This window comes from Aphelocoma coerulescens, chromosome 1 (assembly GCF_041296385.1).
Source record: "Aphelocoma coerulescens isolate FSJ_1873_10779 chromosome 1, UR_Acoe_1.0, whole genome shotgun sequence".
In the NCBI taxonomy this organism is placed as follows: Eukaryota; Metazoa; Chordata; class Aves; order Passeriformes; family Corvidae; genus Aphelocoma; species Aphelocoma coerulescens.
In genome coordinates, this window is record NC_091013.1 from 92,402,625 (window position 1) to 92,415,745 (window position 13,121).

The window sequence follows — 13,121 nt, forward strand, 5'->3', positions numbered from 1 at the left end:
ATTATTAAGGTTGGAAAAGACCTCCAAGAGTCCAGCCATTAACCCAGAACTGCCACATCCACCACTAAAACAATTTTCTAAGCACCATATATACTAATTTTTGGAATACTTCCAGGAATAGTAACTCCACCATTTTCCTGAGCAATCCGTTCCAATATTTGAACACCCTTTCAGTGAAGAAATATTTCCTAATGTCCGATCTAAACCTCACCTGGCACAGTTTGATGCTGTTTCCTCTCGTCATATCCCTTATTACCTGGGAGAAGAGACCGACCCACACCTGTCTACAACTCCTGCTGCGCAGAACGCTCAGAGGACCACTCAGACATGCTTCTCCCTATGCTAGAAGCCATAGCAACACATTGGCAGTCGCGGTGGGCTGCGGACCACCGAGCATCTGAGCCCGGGTTCGCCGTCTGCAGCAGCGGTCAGGGCTGCGCTCACGGCCGCCTGCGGGCACGGGCACCACCCCGCCGACCGGAGCCCGGAGGGGCCGTCCAGCCGCGGCTCCCTCGGGGCAGGGGGCGGCTGAGGGGGGACGGTCGGTGCCCCCCGCCCCGGCTCATCCCGCCAGCTCCGGGAGGGTGGGCGCCGGGAGATGCTCCTGGCGCCCACCCCAGGGCTTCCGGAGGGTCCCGCGGGGGAAAGAGGGAGAGGGGCGGGCTCGAGGCACAGCTCTGCCTAAGGGGCTCCGGCGGGCGCAGGATGGAGCGGGTGGCGTGCGCTGGACGAGGGGGCCGGCACCGCTCCCTTCCTCCATCCCTCCCTTCCCTCCTCCGCGGGGCTGGAGCCTCCCCTGGGCAGCGCCCCCAGCTCCTCCCCGCTCGGTAACGCCGGTCCGAGCCCCTCCTCCCGTTTCCGCTGGCAGGAGCTGGGGCCGTGTCCTGCCGTACCTCCGCCGCTCCCCCAGCTCTCGGCCCCATCCGGCCCGGCCCAGGGACGCGCGGGTGAGACCCGGCGCCGCGGGGGGCGAGGGGCGGCGGGGACCTGCGGGCGATTCCCGGCCCTGGGAGAGGGGACATGGCAGGAGCGGGGCGGCCCGGGGCGGGGGTGCCGGGGGCTGCCGGTCGCGAGGGTCGCGGGATGCCGGCCCGGCCGCTGGAGATGCTGGGGAGCGGCGGGGTCCCGGCGGGATGGGGGTGCGGGAGGGGTGCGGGTGGCTCGTAGGGGTGAGGAGTGTTTGCTGGAAACAATAACCCCCCACCCCCTCCGGTGCCTGTGTGATTTTTGCGGAAACAGGAAAGTTAGTTCAGAGGGATGAGACGAGCCCAGTGGCGTCTGCGTGCGCGGTCCTGCTCTCGGCCGGGGAACCCATCCCGCGCGGGAGCGGATGGCTTCGGCTAGGGACGGATTTGTCCCCGCCACCGGCGAACACAGTCCTGGGACAGCGCTGCTGGCAGGCGGGGGCTGCCTGTGCTGTGGCCTTGCGCACCCCCGAGGCTGCTGCGATGTGAGGGGCTGGGAGCGCGCAGGGCACGCGTGAGGGGAGGCTGCGCTCCGGCCGGGATGGGAGCGAGCCCGCGGTGGGCTGACAGCTCCGCTCGGCAGCGCCCGCCGAGGTGGTGCCAGCGGTTCCTGCCTTTCCCCTTCTTATGTAAAACTTGACTCCAGCGTGGCCTTTTCCTGTTAAAGCTTTCGGAAACTTTTCTTGATGAATCTTGGACATCCGCCTGTCCCCGTGCTCCTGGTGGGAGGTGGGAGCTCTGTGAGGTCTGCCTCTTGGGAAGGCCTGTAGCCCCAGGGATTTCTGATGGGCAGGGGGGAAGAATTGTGGTATGGGGATGCTGTGTTAAGAGAAAAACTAGGCTGTGAGGATGAGCTGCATTTCTGTACTTAATCCTTTTATCAACTCTTTCATTCTGTGCTTTTACTCTGTATAGTTCTGTGGTTTGAACCACAGGAATGGGGGCACCTGATTTTCCTACCTGACTGCATTGAACTTAGTTTAAGACTTGGGCTTAAGTCACCTGGGATATGTCTGGGAAAAAGTTAAATATTCTCTAGAACAGCCATGAAAGTCAAATCACACAGTTTGTTTGGGCTGTTGGCCCACTCCTAGATGGGCCTAAACGTTTGCCTGTGGAAGCCAAAACTTAATATGTTCCTGTAGCAAAGTTCTTAGTAACAGGTGCCACAAATTGTTTTAATGGTTTGTTTGTTAAGCTGGTAGTGGAGTCCTTTGTAGCTGGGTTGTATAATTTCAAAGGATAGCAGCCACTGAAGTGTGCATTCATATGAGTTGTGTTAGCATGGAATGTGGGTTCAGAGTTACCAATCAATAACTTTTAGAATGTCAAAAGATAAATTATCAATGCGATGTTGAGAACACCAAGGAAAAAGTTTTATGTCCTTTGCTTCCATTTTTCATTTTGCCTGATCTCCAAGTGTGAAAACTGATGAAACTAATATAGCTTCTGCCTCCAGATCTTTCCCTTTCATATTTTTAGATCTGTGATGATCATATTAAAAATCCTACAGGCAAAGCTTTTTGTATAATGGGGCTGTGAGACTTGTGGCAAACTTCGTTTTGGGTACTTTCTTTAAGCCTAATTCTCATTAATAAAGCTGCATAAGAAGACCTTGGGGTCAGAACATAACAAATGCAACATCATTTGCATTATTCAGGCAAAGCTCTGGGGTTAGAATGGCCCTGTTCATCTCTGTTGAGCAGGATAGAGGGTTAACTGTGAATGTCAGTGTTATCGTAAGTTATTTTGGTTATTTTAACAGAAAGTAGCTATCAGAGATGCATATCCCACAGTCTTTGCTTTCTGTGCTATTTTAAGTTATTTTCTTCCAAAGCATGCCAAACCTCAGTCTGTCCATGAGGGTATTTCCATCACAACTGTATATTTTTAGTGTTTAACCCCTGTCTCCCCAAACACACAGACTAAAAAACTGCAATAGAAAAGTGAAACACAGGAAGAGCATAGATTAAAATAGAAAACCAACACTGAGGTAGCAGCACTGATTGGAGGAGTTACTTTCACATTTGTGTCACATGTGAAACTGGCAAGTTTGCACTACAGAATCTGAGACTTTGTCTTGGTATTATTCTGAGAGAGCTGGTATGGAGCAGAAGTGAGTGCTTGTTTTAGAAGTAGTATGTTAATATTCCCGAGGTACTTGGGTTTTACAATTGAAAACCCATCTCAGTTTCTCCCTTTTGTCATGTTTCAGGATTGTGCTGTTTGCAAGTGACTGATGCCCCGTTAGTTTCCTACGTTGAATGTCACTAGATTTATTGATGCATGACAAAAAGAGATGAGAATGCTTTAAAGAAGCTGAGCTCGAGCCAGTGTTGTGCCCTGGAAATGAAGACAGCTGACAATACTCAGGGCTATTTTAATAAGACTGCAGCCAGTACCCAAGGAAGTGATTTTCTCAGGTCAGGTTGTGCATCAACAGGGTCCAGGACCAGGATTCACACACATGGCTGGAGGCAGGCACAGCTATGACACAGGTGGGGCAGGCACTGAAGGCCTCAGCCTCAGAGCTAAAATGGGGTCCCTGGTGCCATGAGCAGAGAGTGAGGATGGATGTGAGGCTAAGAGAGCATTTAAAGGCTGTTCAGTGCTCTCAGAGCCCTGGTACAGCATGAGGATCATATGCTGAGGGAACTAGGCTTGTTCAGTCTGGAGAAGAGAAAAGGAACTAGGCTTGTTCAGCCTGGAGAAGGGAAAACTTTGATGGGACCTGTAGAGACCTTCTGGTACTTTAGAGGAGGTTCTCAAGAAGACAGAGCTTCTACAGTTTGGTATGTGGTGGCTGCATGAGGGACAACAAAGGAAAGTTGAAATGAGGTTCAAGATAGATGTCATTTCTTGCAATGAGGACAGTCAGATGTTGGAACAAGTTACTCAGAGGGGTTGTGCAATGTCTGTCCTCACAGGTTTCCAAGGCCAAAGCAGATAAAGTCCTGTTGGGACCTCCTAGATGGCTCTGTGTAAGGTAGAGCATGATGGAACACCCCCAGGCCTGCTCCAACATGAATTCTCTGATCCTGAGATCAGGCAGCCATTTGGTCTGAGAAGGAAGGAGGTGTGTAAAACTATGGCAATACTTGTAAATACCCCAGATGAAGAAATAAAGGAAGGTTTTAAGATGATGATGTGCTGCTAAGATGCTAAAAGAAATTAAATTAAAAACTTTCCTCACTATGCTAGGAGTTTATGCTGGAAAGGTGTGTATGTGGGTAGGGGAATACTTTGTATTTGTAGACTTGTTTTCCTTTAGTGATTGTCAAAGTAAAAAGTGCCTTTTTAGTGTAACATCACTTAAAGATGTGTTCTGGAATAGAACAAACCATGTTCTTTAAGATTTCATGCAGGAAGTGTAATGACAGTAAAGCATGGTGCTGAGCTTGAGGAAAGACAGTGTATGACCAGGGAATAGCTCTTATCTGAGAGCTGCCTTCTTTGACTTTCTAGAAAATAGAATAAACTTTCCAGGACCAGCAGATCATCTCCCCATTTGTGCTGTGGTTGTTAACAGACCTTAGAATTGAGGTCGTGGTGAGGCCACCTTAGCAATACCCAGAGAATGCGAGTGGATCAGAAATAAATATTTGTCTTTTCCTCTCTACATGGCAGTGAAATTGTGGAAAAGTAGGGATGTGCTCAGGAAGTGCCATCTCTTCACTCAGTGTGATGATGTTAGAATTTAATTTTGAGGAGAAGTACTCATTGGGAAGATACAAACCTTTGTGTATTTTACTGAGGTGTAACAAGATGCTCTATTGGAGACTAAAGAGGTATCACTAGTGCGCTCTGCACTTCCTCTTCATCTCTCCTGATCTCCTAAAACTGACTTCCAGAGGCTGTTTCTGCAGCTCCTTTTAGCCTCCCTCCTATGAAACATGCATTGCTGGATGTCAGTGCTGTGTCTCCTAGGAAAAACCCCATCAAATATGTCTTGTGGGTCACTTTCTGTGGTTCAGTGACATGTTTTCTGTGGTGTGTTTGTCATGAGGCAGGACGTTGTTCTCCAGTTAAAGATGCTGGATGCTTTCCTCATTGCACAGGTGTTCTGGGAAAGTGATGTGTCTCTGTGAGTTAAGTGTTAGTATGGCTGGACAGCACTGTTGCTTAAATGTCTTTCAAGCCCTACCTCACCTTTCCCTCTCTTTTCTGGTGATATTCCAAACACTTGCATTCACTGCTGTCAAAAAATAAACCTTGAGGGCTCGAGTTTGTAGAATGAGGCATGATCCTTGGGCAAAGCCCGGCTGCTGCAAGTTGTTACTGTCTGCAAGCCCAGTAAGGAGACATCTGACTGTGTTTCACATGGAAGAAAGAAGAGATAGGACATGTAGGATCCCGAGTAAGTAATGAGCTGTGTTTTGATGCCAGTGGGATGTACTGGTCTGTTAGACTGCCTGTTGAGGAGGGGTGAAAAAATTTTATTGTTAAACAGCTTTTAAAATCAAGAGTGTGAAACAGACAGGCATGTTGTAAGGATAGCTCCAGGCAGATGGGGCAGACTAAATCATAAACATATGCTCCAGTAAGCCTTTAAGTGGACAAAGGTATTAATTAAGCTTAGCATTTCTTTACAGTGATGTGAATATGACGTTGCATTACTACAATAACACTGAAGTAGTAACGTAAGTTTAAAAGATTTGAAGTTTGTGTTGATCTTTGTTTCAAAAGGTAAAGCAGGAAAACTTATTGAAGTTTTTTTGAAAGCACTTTTCCCTTTTGCTGTCAGAGTTCTCCTTTGTAATGCAAACACTGTCGTGCTGTTCTAATGCCTGATATTTCTGGAGCTGCAAGTGACTAATAGCTGGGTGTTTATTTCCGTGATCCCTGTTACAAGTGCAAAAGGGGAAACAAACTGCATTAACTAGTGAAAAGCTGATGATATTTTTGAGGCCAGGTCACTGTATGTCTCTAGAATCAGCTGAACTGTGTTAACTGGGCTTTAGTTTCTGCTCTGATATTGCTCAAGTAGAGCTGCCTTTGCCCTGGGCTGTCCTCACTGGTTTACAAGTCTTGGACTGGTCTGTGTAAGCTCATAGTGAGGGTATGATGGAATTTATCAGCCTCATGCAGGCATAGGACCACAGGGGCTGCATTATCCGTGTGTGGCATGTCTAGGCAGGATAGACTGGAGAAGGAGCCTGGGGGGAGTGGGTGGGAAGGCAGGAGCCTTGAGAAGGCACTAAGCTAAGGGAGAGGAAGTCTGCAGCCCTCCCCTGGGAGGAAGGGCTGAAAAGGAAGGATGAGGTGGTACACTGAACAGAGAGCTGAAATGTCACACCCTGTCAGCAGGTTTGAAAGCGACTTGGATCAAAATTTTGAGACTCTGTGCTAGGGAACAGGGATCAATGCAAATCCTAGAGAGCAGAGGGTTCTGTGAACTCTCCTATATTTGGTGTCCTTTAATTTCAGTCTTAATTAAATTCACTTGGCCTGAAGGATTGAGGGAGGAAAAGCCTGAAGTTGAAAGAATCCTGGGTTTAGGACACTGGTGGGAAGAACTCAAGTGAGTTGTCTTGTGCAATTGGGTAGTCAGTGCTGTCTCCTCAAGTATCTTATGGCAGTGTGCTGACAATCACATTTATGGTGATTGCAGCTGTACTCCAAACTCATGTTGAGCTCTGGCAAGGAGACTTTCGATTTTCATTTGCACATTTCTAAAGGTTAAATAACTCAAGAGTGTTTTTGAAAGCATACTTTCCTTTCTGTTTCTCTAGTGCTGTTTTTTATCCACAACTCTGCATACAGTTTGGTGTGAGGTGGTTCTGCCCAGGATGTTCATCCAGCTTTATTTTAAACAGTTCCTTGATTTTGTAAATATATACTTATCCCAAAATCAGCTTTGCATTCCATTTTAAGACTGCAGCCCTATGTGAATGAAGGTTGTTACCTGACTTTGTTTGAAGAAAGTGCAGCTGAAGTTGTGAAGGATTGAAAGCAATGTTCTGAGAATGTCTAGTCTGTTGTTTCCGCTGGAGGACAGTCTGCACTGTATTGTTTATATGTATTTATATACATGTGGACAAAATACCATTAGGGGAATGGGATAATGGTTCTGGCAACAGAAGAGACCTGTACTAACATGCAGATGGGAGCATGTCTCCTTGTAAAATAAAAACCTAAATGGCTGGCCTAAAAGCTTATTAAGGAAACCTTCCAAGTATAAATTAAGTGTTTTTCTTTCATACATCAGAGCATTTGGATCTCTCCAGTGCTGCTGTGCTGTCTCACTGAGGTTTGCCAAGTAGCAGTGGCTCTGAGTGTTAGAAAAGCTCTTGCTGGTCTGTGTTCCCAGAAGTGGAGAAAGCAGCAGAACTGGCAAGACTTTGCATTCGTAGCACCTGAGACACTGTGGACAGCAGCAGAGGCATCTATAGAGAGGATATAAATAGCATAGATGCCTAATGCTGAGCTATTTGGTGCCATCAAAAATGAAGAGCAAGGGGGAAGAACTGCAACTCTGGGAAAATTCTCAATATATTCCCCTCACACCTACTCAGGATGAAAGATCAGCCAAATCCTACACACTGAAACTTCCCCTGTTTCATGTGGGAAGACCCAGGACAGTATTTCAGGTGAATATGGTCATAGATTAGGGTATGAAGGCCATGGTGAAAGTAATTGCTAGAACCAGTGATCCGTAGAGGGATTTGACTATCTGTAGAGGAAGAGACTTCATTGATGTGTTTGACTTTTTGGATGTGTTCTCTATTCTCATTATATAGAAGGCAAAGTGAAAAGGATGTGAAGCAGAGAAGGGATCTTCTAAGGAGAACCAGGAGGAGGAAATGAGAAGAGACAGAGTCTTAATTTCACACACTAATGTAAATTTATCTGGATGGCTTTCAGTTTTCCAAGTTCTGTGTTGTCGCACCATTTTCCCGGTGAATGGTCACCGCAAAGTACCTCCTAAGACTTATACAAGAAACTCTCTTCAATCTGTCTTTTCTAAAATAATTTCTTAAGACATCTTTCTTAAAGCAGTCTGTTTTCCTTGAAAAATCCACCTTCAGTTTCCTGCTCTCTAGGGACACCCAAGCAATCTCTATTGCATCTTGCTTTCTTTTATGAAAACAAAAAGTCCTGCTTGTGTTTCATCATAGCCTGGTTTTCACGGCTGTTTAGTCTCTATCTTCAATTCTTCCTTCTTATTCTGTTCCCAATCAGTTCCTCTCTGAAGAGCTGAGGAAGTTCATTCTATGGTAAGAACAGAACAGTTTTGCTGTCTTTAGTCCATTTCTTCCTTGTTGTTTCTACATTAAACCACACAAAGGAAACAAAACTGGTCCAAGTCATTTAGATACACAGCTGGTTTTTTTTTTTTGAACTCCTTTTTGAAGAGCTCTTTAAAGAGAAATGTTGCTTCATTTAGGAATCCCCACATTTCTCTCTGTTTTAGGAAGTACTGTTTAGTTCCTCTGTTTTTAAAATTTGAAGGTAAATTATCAAAATCTTCTTCAGGCCCTTGTTTGTTTTGAAGGTGCTAAGTCATCCCCCTCCTTTACTTTTAAAAGATACTGAGAGGTGATGTTCATTGCTCCATGTTCTTCTTAAGTCTTAGGTAGAAGATCACTACCAGACCATTTTTGCTTGTATCACTAGACAGCCCAGCTGCTGTTTCAAAGATCTGTAAGTGGTTAGAGCTGTAGCTTTAAATTTTATTAATAAAATGTACTCATACTTCAGGTACAAAATATCCCCATGGCAAACTCAAAACTGTCAAGGACAACCAAAGTAGGTACTTACCTGGTGATGACATTGGTCCAAGGCAGTCATTTACAAAAGCAAACAGACTTTGCTTGCCCTTGGGACATGGTTTGAGGAACGGAAAGACAAGCATGCTTTAGTTCAGAGGACAAGGTGTGGTGATGCACCTAACAGTTACCAGGAGATAAGTGCCTACCAGTCACTGAGCTTTCTAGAAGAGAAAAGATCAACATTTTCTTCTGGGTTTTGTTAGCCCTCATGTTATAGGACTTCTGCTTTGGAAGGCAGACTTGTCTCCTTACGTTCTTCTGCTGTCGACTGTGGATTGAATAGGTTGTCTGGCTGCTGAGTACAGTTCCTTACTCTTGTAGAAAACATAGTGAAAAATTCAAGTTTCTGAAGGATTTGCAGAGTGGCTGTTCCTTGCATCATAGTTTTTTGCAACAATCTTGTACCTATCCAAGCCCAATAGTGAATCTGTGGGGGTATGAACTGATCTCTTCAGTTGCATCTGCCCATGAATTTTCATGTCACCAGTTCTGGTCTGTCAGAAGAGTCTTGTTTCTTTGAGTTTATTATTAATGTTTACCATGGCCAACAACAAGACCTCTTTAACAGTTTTCTTGCAAGCGTTTCATTTTCCTTTCTTAATTTTGCTTAAAAAAGCTGGCTTTTGTCAAGCCAATCAATGTACCTCGGACATGGCTAGGACTGCTACCTGTTTTACAGGATTACATGACTTCAAGTGCTCATCTCAGGCCATTTCTGCCTTTGTTACAGATCATGCTGTGTTCAGAACTGGCTTACATCAGTGGTGGAGAAAGTTCATCTCTAAGTGTAGCTGACAGCATACTGTGTGTGACAGCAGTTTGATTAACTAGCCAACATCTACCCAATGGAGCTGTGGGAAGCTTGGATTATTTAATTCTTGATTATTTGTTAAGATTATATATTTATTTTATTAGTTATTAGTTATTGCTTAGGCACTCTTGACTTCAATATGAGTAGTTGAGTGGCTGAAATTGTTGTTACCTGTGTCACTGGGGAGTTAGATTTGGTGGATGTCTGCAAGTCCTTGTCTTGGAGCCTGATATCAGTTATGAGTTCATATAGCATTAGTCCACTTCAACAAAGATATATAGAACTGATGTGTATCATCTGTTGGTGTCCATGTGCTGAAGCAGGGTAAGTAAACAGACCGTATGAAATCAGCAGCAATGTTTTGGTGTCTTACTTGATACAATGAATCAGGTGAAGGGAAGACATTAATTTAAAAATCAGCAACAACAATGCAATAATGGAAACATTTCCATGACCAAGTTTGGTGAATAATCACATTTTTTTCAGTAATTAGTCTGTACTTTTTTTGTTTGCAGTTGCAGTAATATTGATGGGCTTTTAAACAGTGGAGGTGACACTGTTCCATGTCTTTATGTGGTTGAAGGAAATCCTAGTCTCACTTTGGTCAGTTTTCTATTTTTGTAGCACCCTTCTGACATTGGGGTGGTGCTGTTACAGGCCTGAAATCTCCAGTATAAATTGGAGAAGGTAGGGTGCTTTCTGTTGCGTGGTTTTGTGTGAGTTTCACTTCAGCAGTGTTTTGTTGTACTAGAAGCAAAGGTGACACCGGTCAGAAAGCAAGGCTACTGGAGGAGAGTTCATCAGGAAGGGTCTTGCTTAATTTCTAGTTTGGCTGCTGTAAGCAGGTCATCAGGAGTCGTGGTGATAATGGGGGACCTGAATGCCAAGGGGTAGAAGCACTGGATTTTTGTGACTAGCATTTTTGATTTAATAGACACACAGCTTTTGCTTTTCCCTGTGATCTCTGTTTTCCCTTTAGTTTTTGTAAGTCTGTTTTAATATTTGCCTATTGCCATTATTTAAACTTGAATCCAGATCAAATCAGTATATTATGCCCTGGAGACCAGTGTTAAGATTTACTCCTTTTGTTCAGAAGCAGATGGAATTTGATATACCTTTTCCTGTTTGTTTTTTTAATGTCTCCTTTCTGTCATCCCAAGCTAATTACATTTGTGGTGGGAAGTGGGTCTAAAAGGCAAAAAACTTCATTTTCTTCTTCTTCTTTCCAGGTTTGGTCTGCAACTTTTTCCTTGGTGTACATCCAATTACCTCAGTAAGTAAGATCTCTGAAGGATTCTTGGAGTCATTCAGCATTATCTTTGATACTGCTCACATTGACATTATGGGGAGACGAGTTGGTCCAACACTCAGCCCTTATAAAACCTTCTTGTAATCTGTTATTTTCTTGCCACAAATGCTGAGAGAGTCCAGAGTAACGTGCTTGTTGTTTGGGTTGTGTCCAAGTGCTGCCAGAAGTACTGAAGGAAATGTAACAGGGGAGGACAATACCCCTCTTCATTATATGCAAATATTCCTCTTCCTCTGTTTTCTTACCTGTCTGTGATATTTGTAGGGAAAGGAAGCAGGGAAGAGGGAAACAAGGTTCCTACTGATAGCACTTTCATTAGTCCATCTAAGTTTTATCCTTTTGTGCAGGGGTAATTCTATAAACAGGCTTAGAAAAATAGACTCATCTTGGAGGAACCCAGGGTTACCCTGGCATTAGGTGTCTTAGTACAGCTGCAGGCCCATTGTTTTGTGTTTTCACATTCCCTGTGTTCTTCAGGGATTTAGCCTCAGCCAGGAGTGAGTGGAAGATGTGGCACTGCTTACCTTTCATTAAGTTTCTCACATAGTAGAAGCAGCTCCTTTAGGGAAAGCAAGGTGGTCCACCTTTCTGCTGAATGCCATGAGTTCTGCCAAAGGCTGCAGGGAGTGCAGCTTGGTAAATCCAAGCAGTGAGAGCAGCAGTGAGATAATAGTCCACTCCTGTACTCGGCTTGCCAAGAACTGTTTCACACTTCTGTGTTGCTGTGTAAAACTTGTCATGACAGCTGCAGGCAAAGAACATTTACTGTTGTACGTTTTGGGATGAGTGATAGAAGATTATGGTCTATGAAGGGAAAGAATCATCTTGTAACTGGGAAAAGCTAAAAACATGTTAGGTGAGGCTAAGAAAAGGAATGCTGGAGCTTTCCTTTACTCTTGTGTAAATCATCATTACAGGTGATGCCATGCAATGGCTCAGTCTTGGGGATACTGCAAAGATGCATCGACTTAGGGATGCTGTTTATTTAAGAGAGAACTTGGAAATATCCTGAGAGGGTTTTCAATGTCAAGGCAATAGTTCTGTTGTCTAACTGCTGTGGAAAATTTCACTTGTAGGACTTGTGTGTTTCCAAGAGAAAAATCAGTAACAGAAGGTATTAGTAGGAGGTACACAACAAGCTTAAAATCTGTACATTTGATATTAGACATGGTTGTGGTTTAACCCCAGCCAACAGCCAAGCCCCACACAGCTGCTCGCTCACTCCCCCACCAATGGGATTGGGGAGAGAATTGGAAAGGTGAAAGCTGGAAAACTCATGGGTTAAGCCACAAGCACAAGCAAAGCAAGGAATTAATTCAGTGCTTCCCATGGGCAAGCAGATGTTCAGCCATCTTCAGGAGAGCAGAGCCCATCACATGGAATGGTGACCTGGGAAGACAAAAGCCCTCCCTCTAATCTCCCTCCCTTTCTCCTTCTTCCTTCACTTGATAAACTGAGCATGATGTTACATGATATGAAATATCCCTTTGGTCAGTTGGGGTCAGCTGTCTCAGCTGTGTCTTTTCCCAATACTCCCAATTTCCTCGCCGTGGCAATATAAGAAGCAGAAAAGGCCTTGGCTCTGTGTAAGCCCTGCTCACCACCACCAAAAACATCTCTATATTAACCTTTTGTTAAGCACAAATCCAAACCACAGCCCCATATCAGCTGCTGTGAAGAAAACTAACTCTACCTCAAAACCCAAAACCAGCACAGATGTGAATAGCTTCCCAGTATTTCTGTTGCAAGACAAAGAATGAAAAGATAGGTGGGGGGTGTTAGGCATTGACACAGGTAACATCTGTATTTGTAATAGATGAGACACAATGTTACAGTATGTAAGATAAAGAACCTATGAAATTTCATGCTGTAGAATTTAAGATTGTTATAAAGAGTCTTGTCTTGGTCATAATATCTCTCCATAAGGCTGCTGTGTGTTTACATCTTGCAATGATTTTTCTGATTACCTTTTGCATGTGTGCCGTGCTCTGAATCACACAGAATGATGGTTTGTTGATTAATGTGTCCTAGGAGAGCTGGGTGATGGAGTACACTAGGGAAAAGATAGTTGGGGAAGATCAAAATGGTTGTTATTTGTTCCAGGAGTTTTCTTTCTGTTCATTCTTGTGCCACTTGAAATGATTGCTGTATTGTGAGCTCTTTCATCTTGTTTCCACACCTTTAAAATTTGATACTGCAGAAATTAATGTAACATCATCTATAATGTTTAAGCTGCCTCATGTTATGAAAGTGAGAATTCCCAC

The 13,121-nt window shown here is 44.6% G+C and overlaps 1 protein-coding gene across 4 annotated transcripts in view; it reads left to right on the plus strand.

Moving 5' to 3' along the window:
• The first annotated feature begins 841 nt into the window (after window positions 1-841).
• The window catches only part of TSPAN9 (tetraspanin 9), a 173,068-nt gene continuing 160,788 nt past the window's right edge, over window positions 842-13,121 (plus strand). The window contains exons 1-2 of one of the 4 annotated variants that reach the window (XM_069017738.1): window positions 842-947; window positions 10,778-10,821. The gene's annotated coding sequence lies outside the window, so the exon portion shown is untranslated. The remainder of the gene's footprint in view (window positions 948-10,777; window positions 10,822-13,121) is intronic. The other 3 variants (XM_069017726.1, XM_069017749.1, XM_069017731.1) reach the window with 3 other exon arrangements.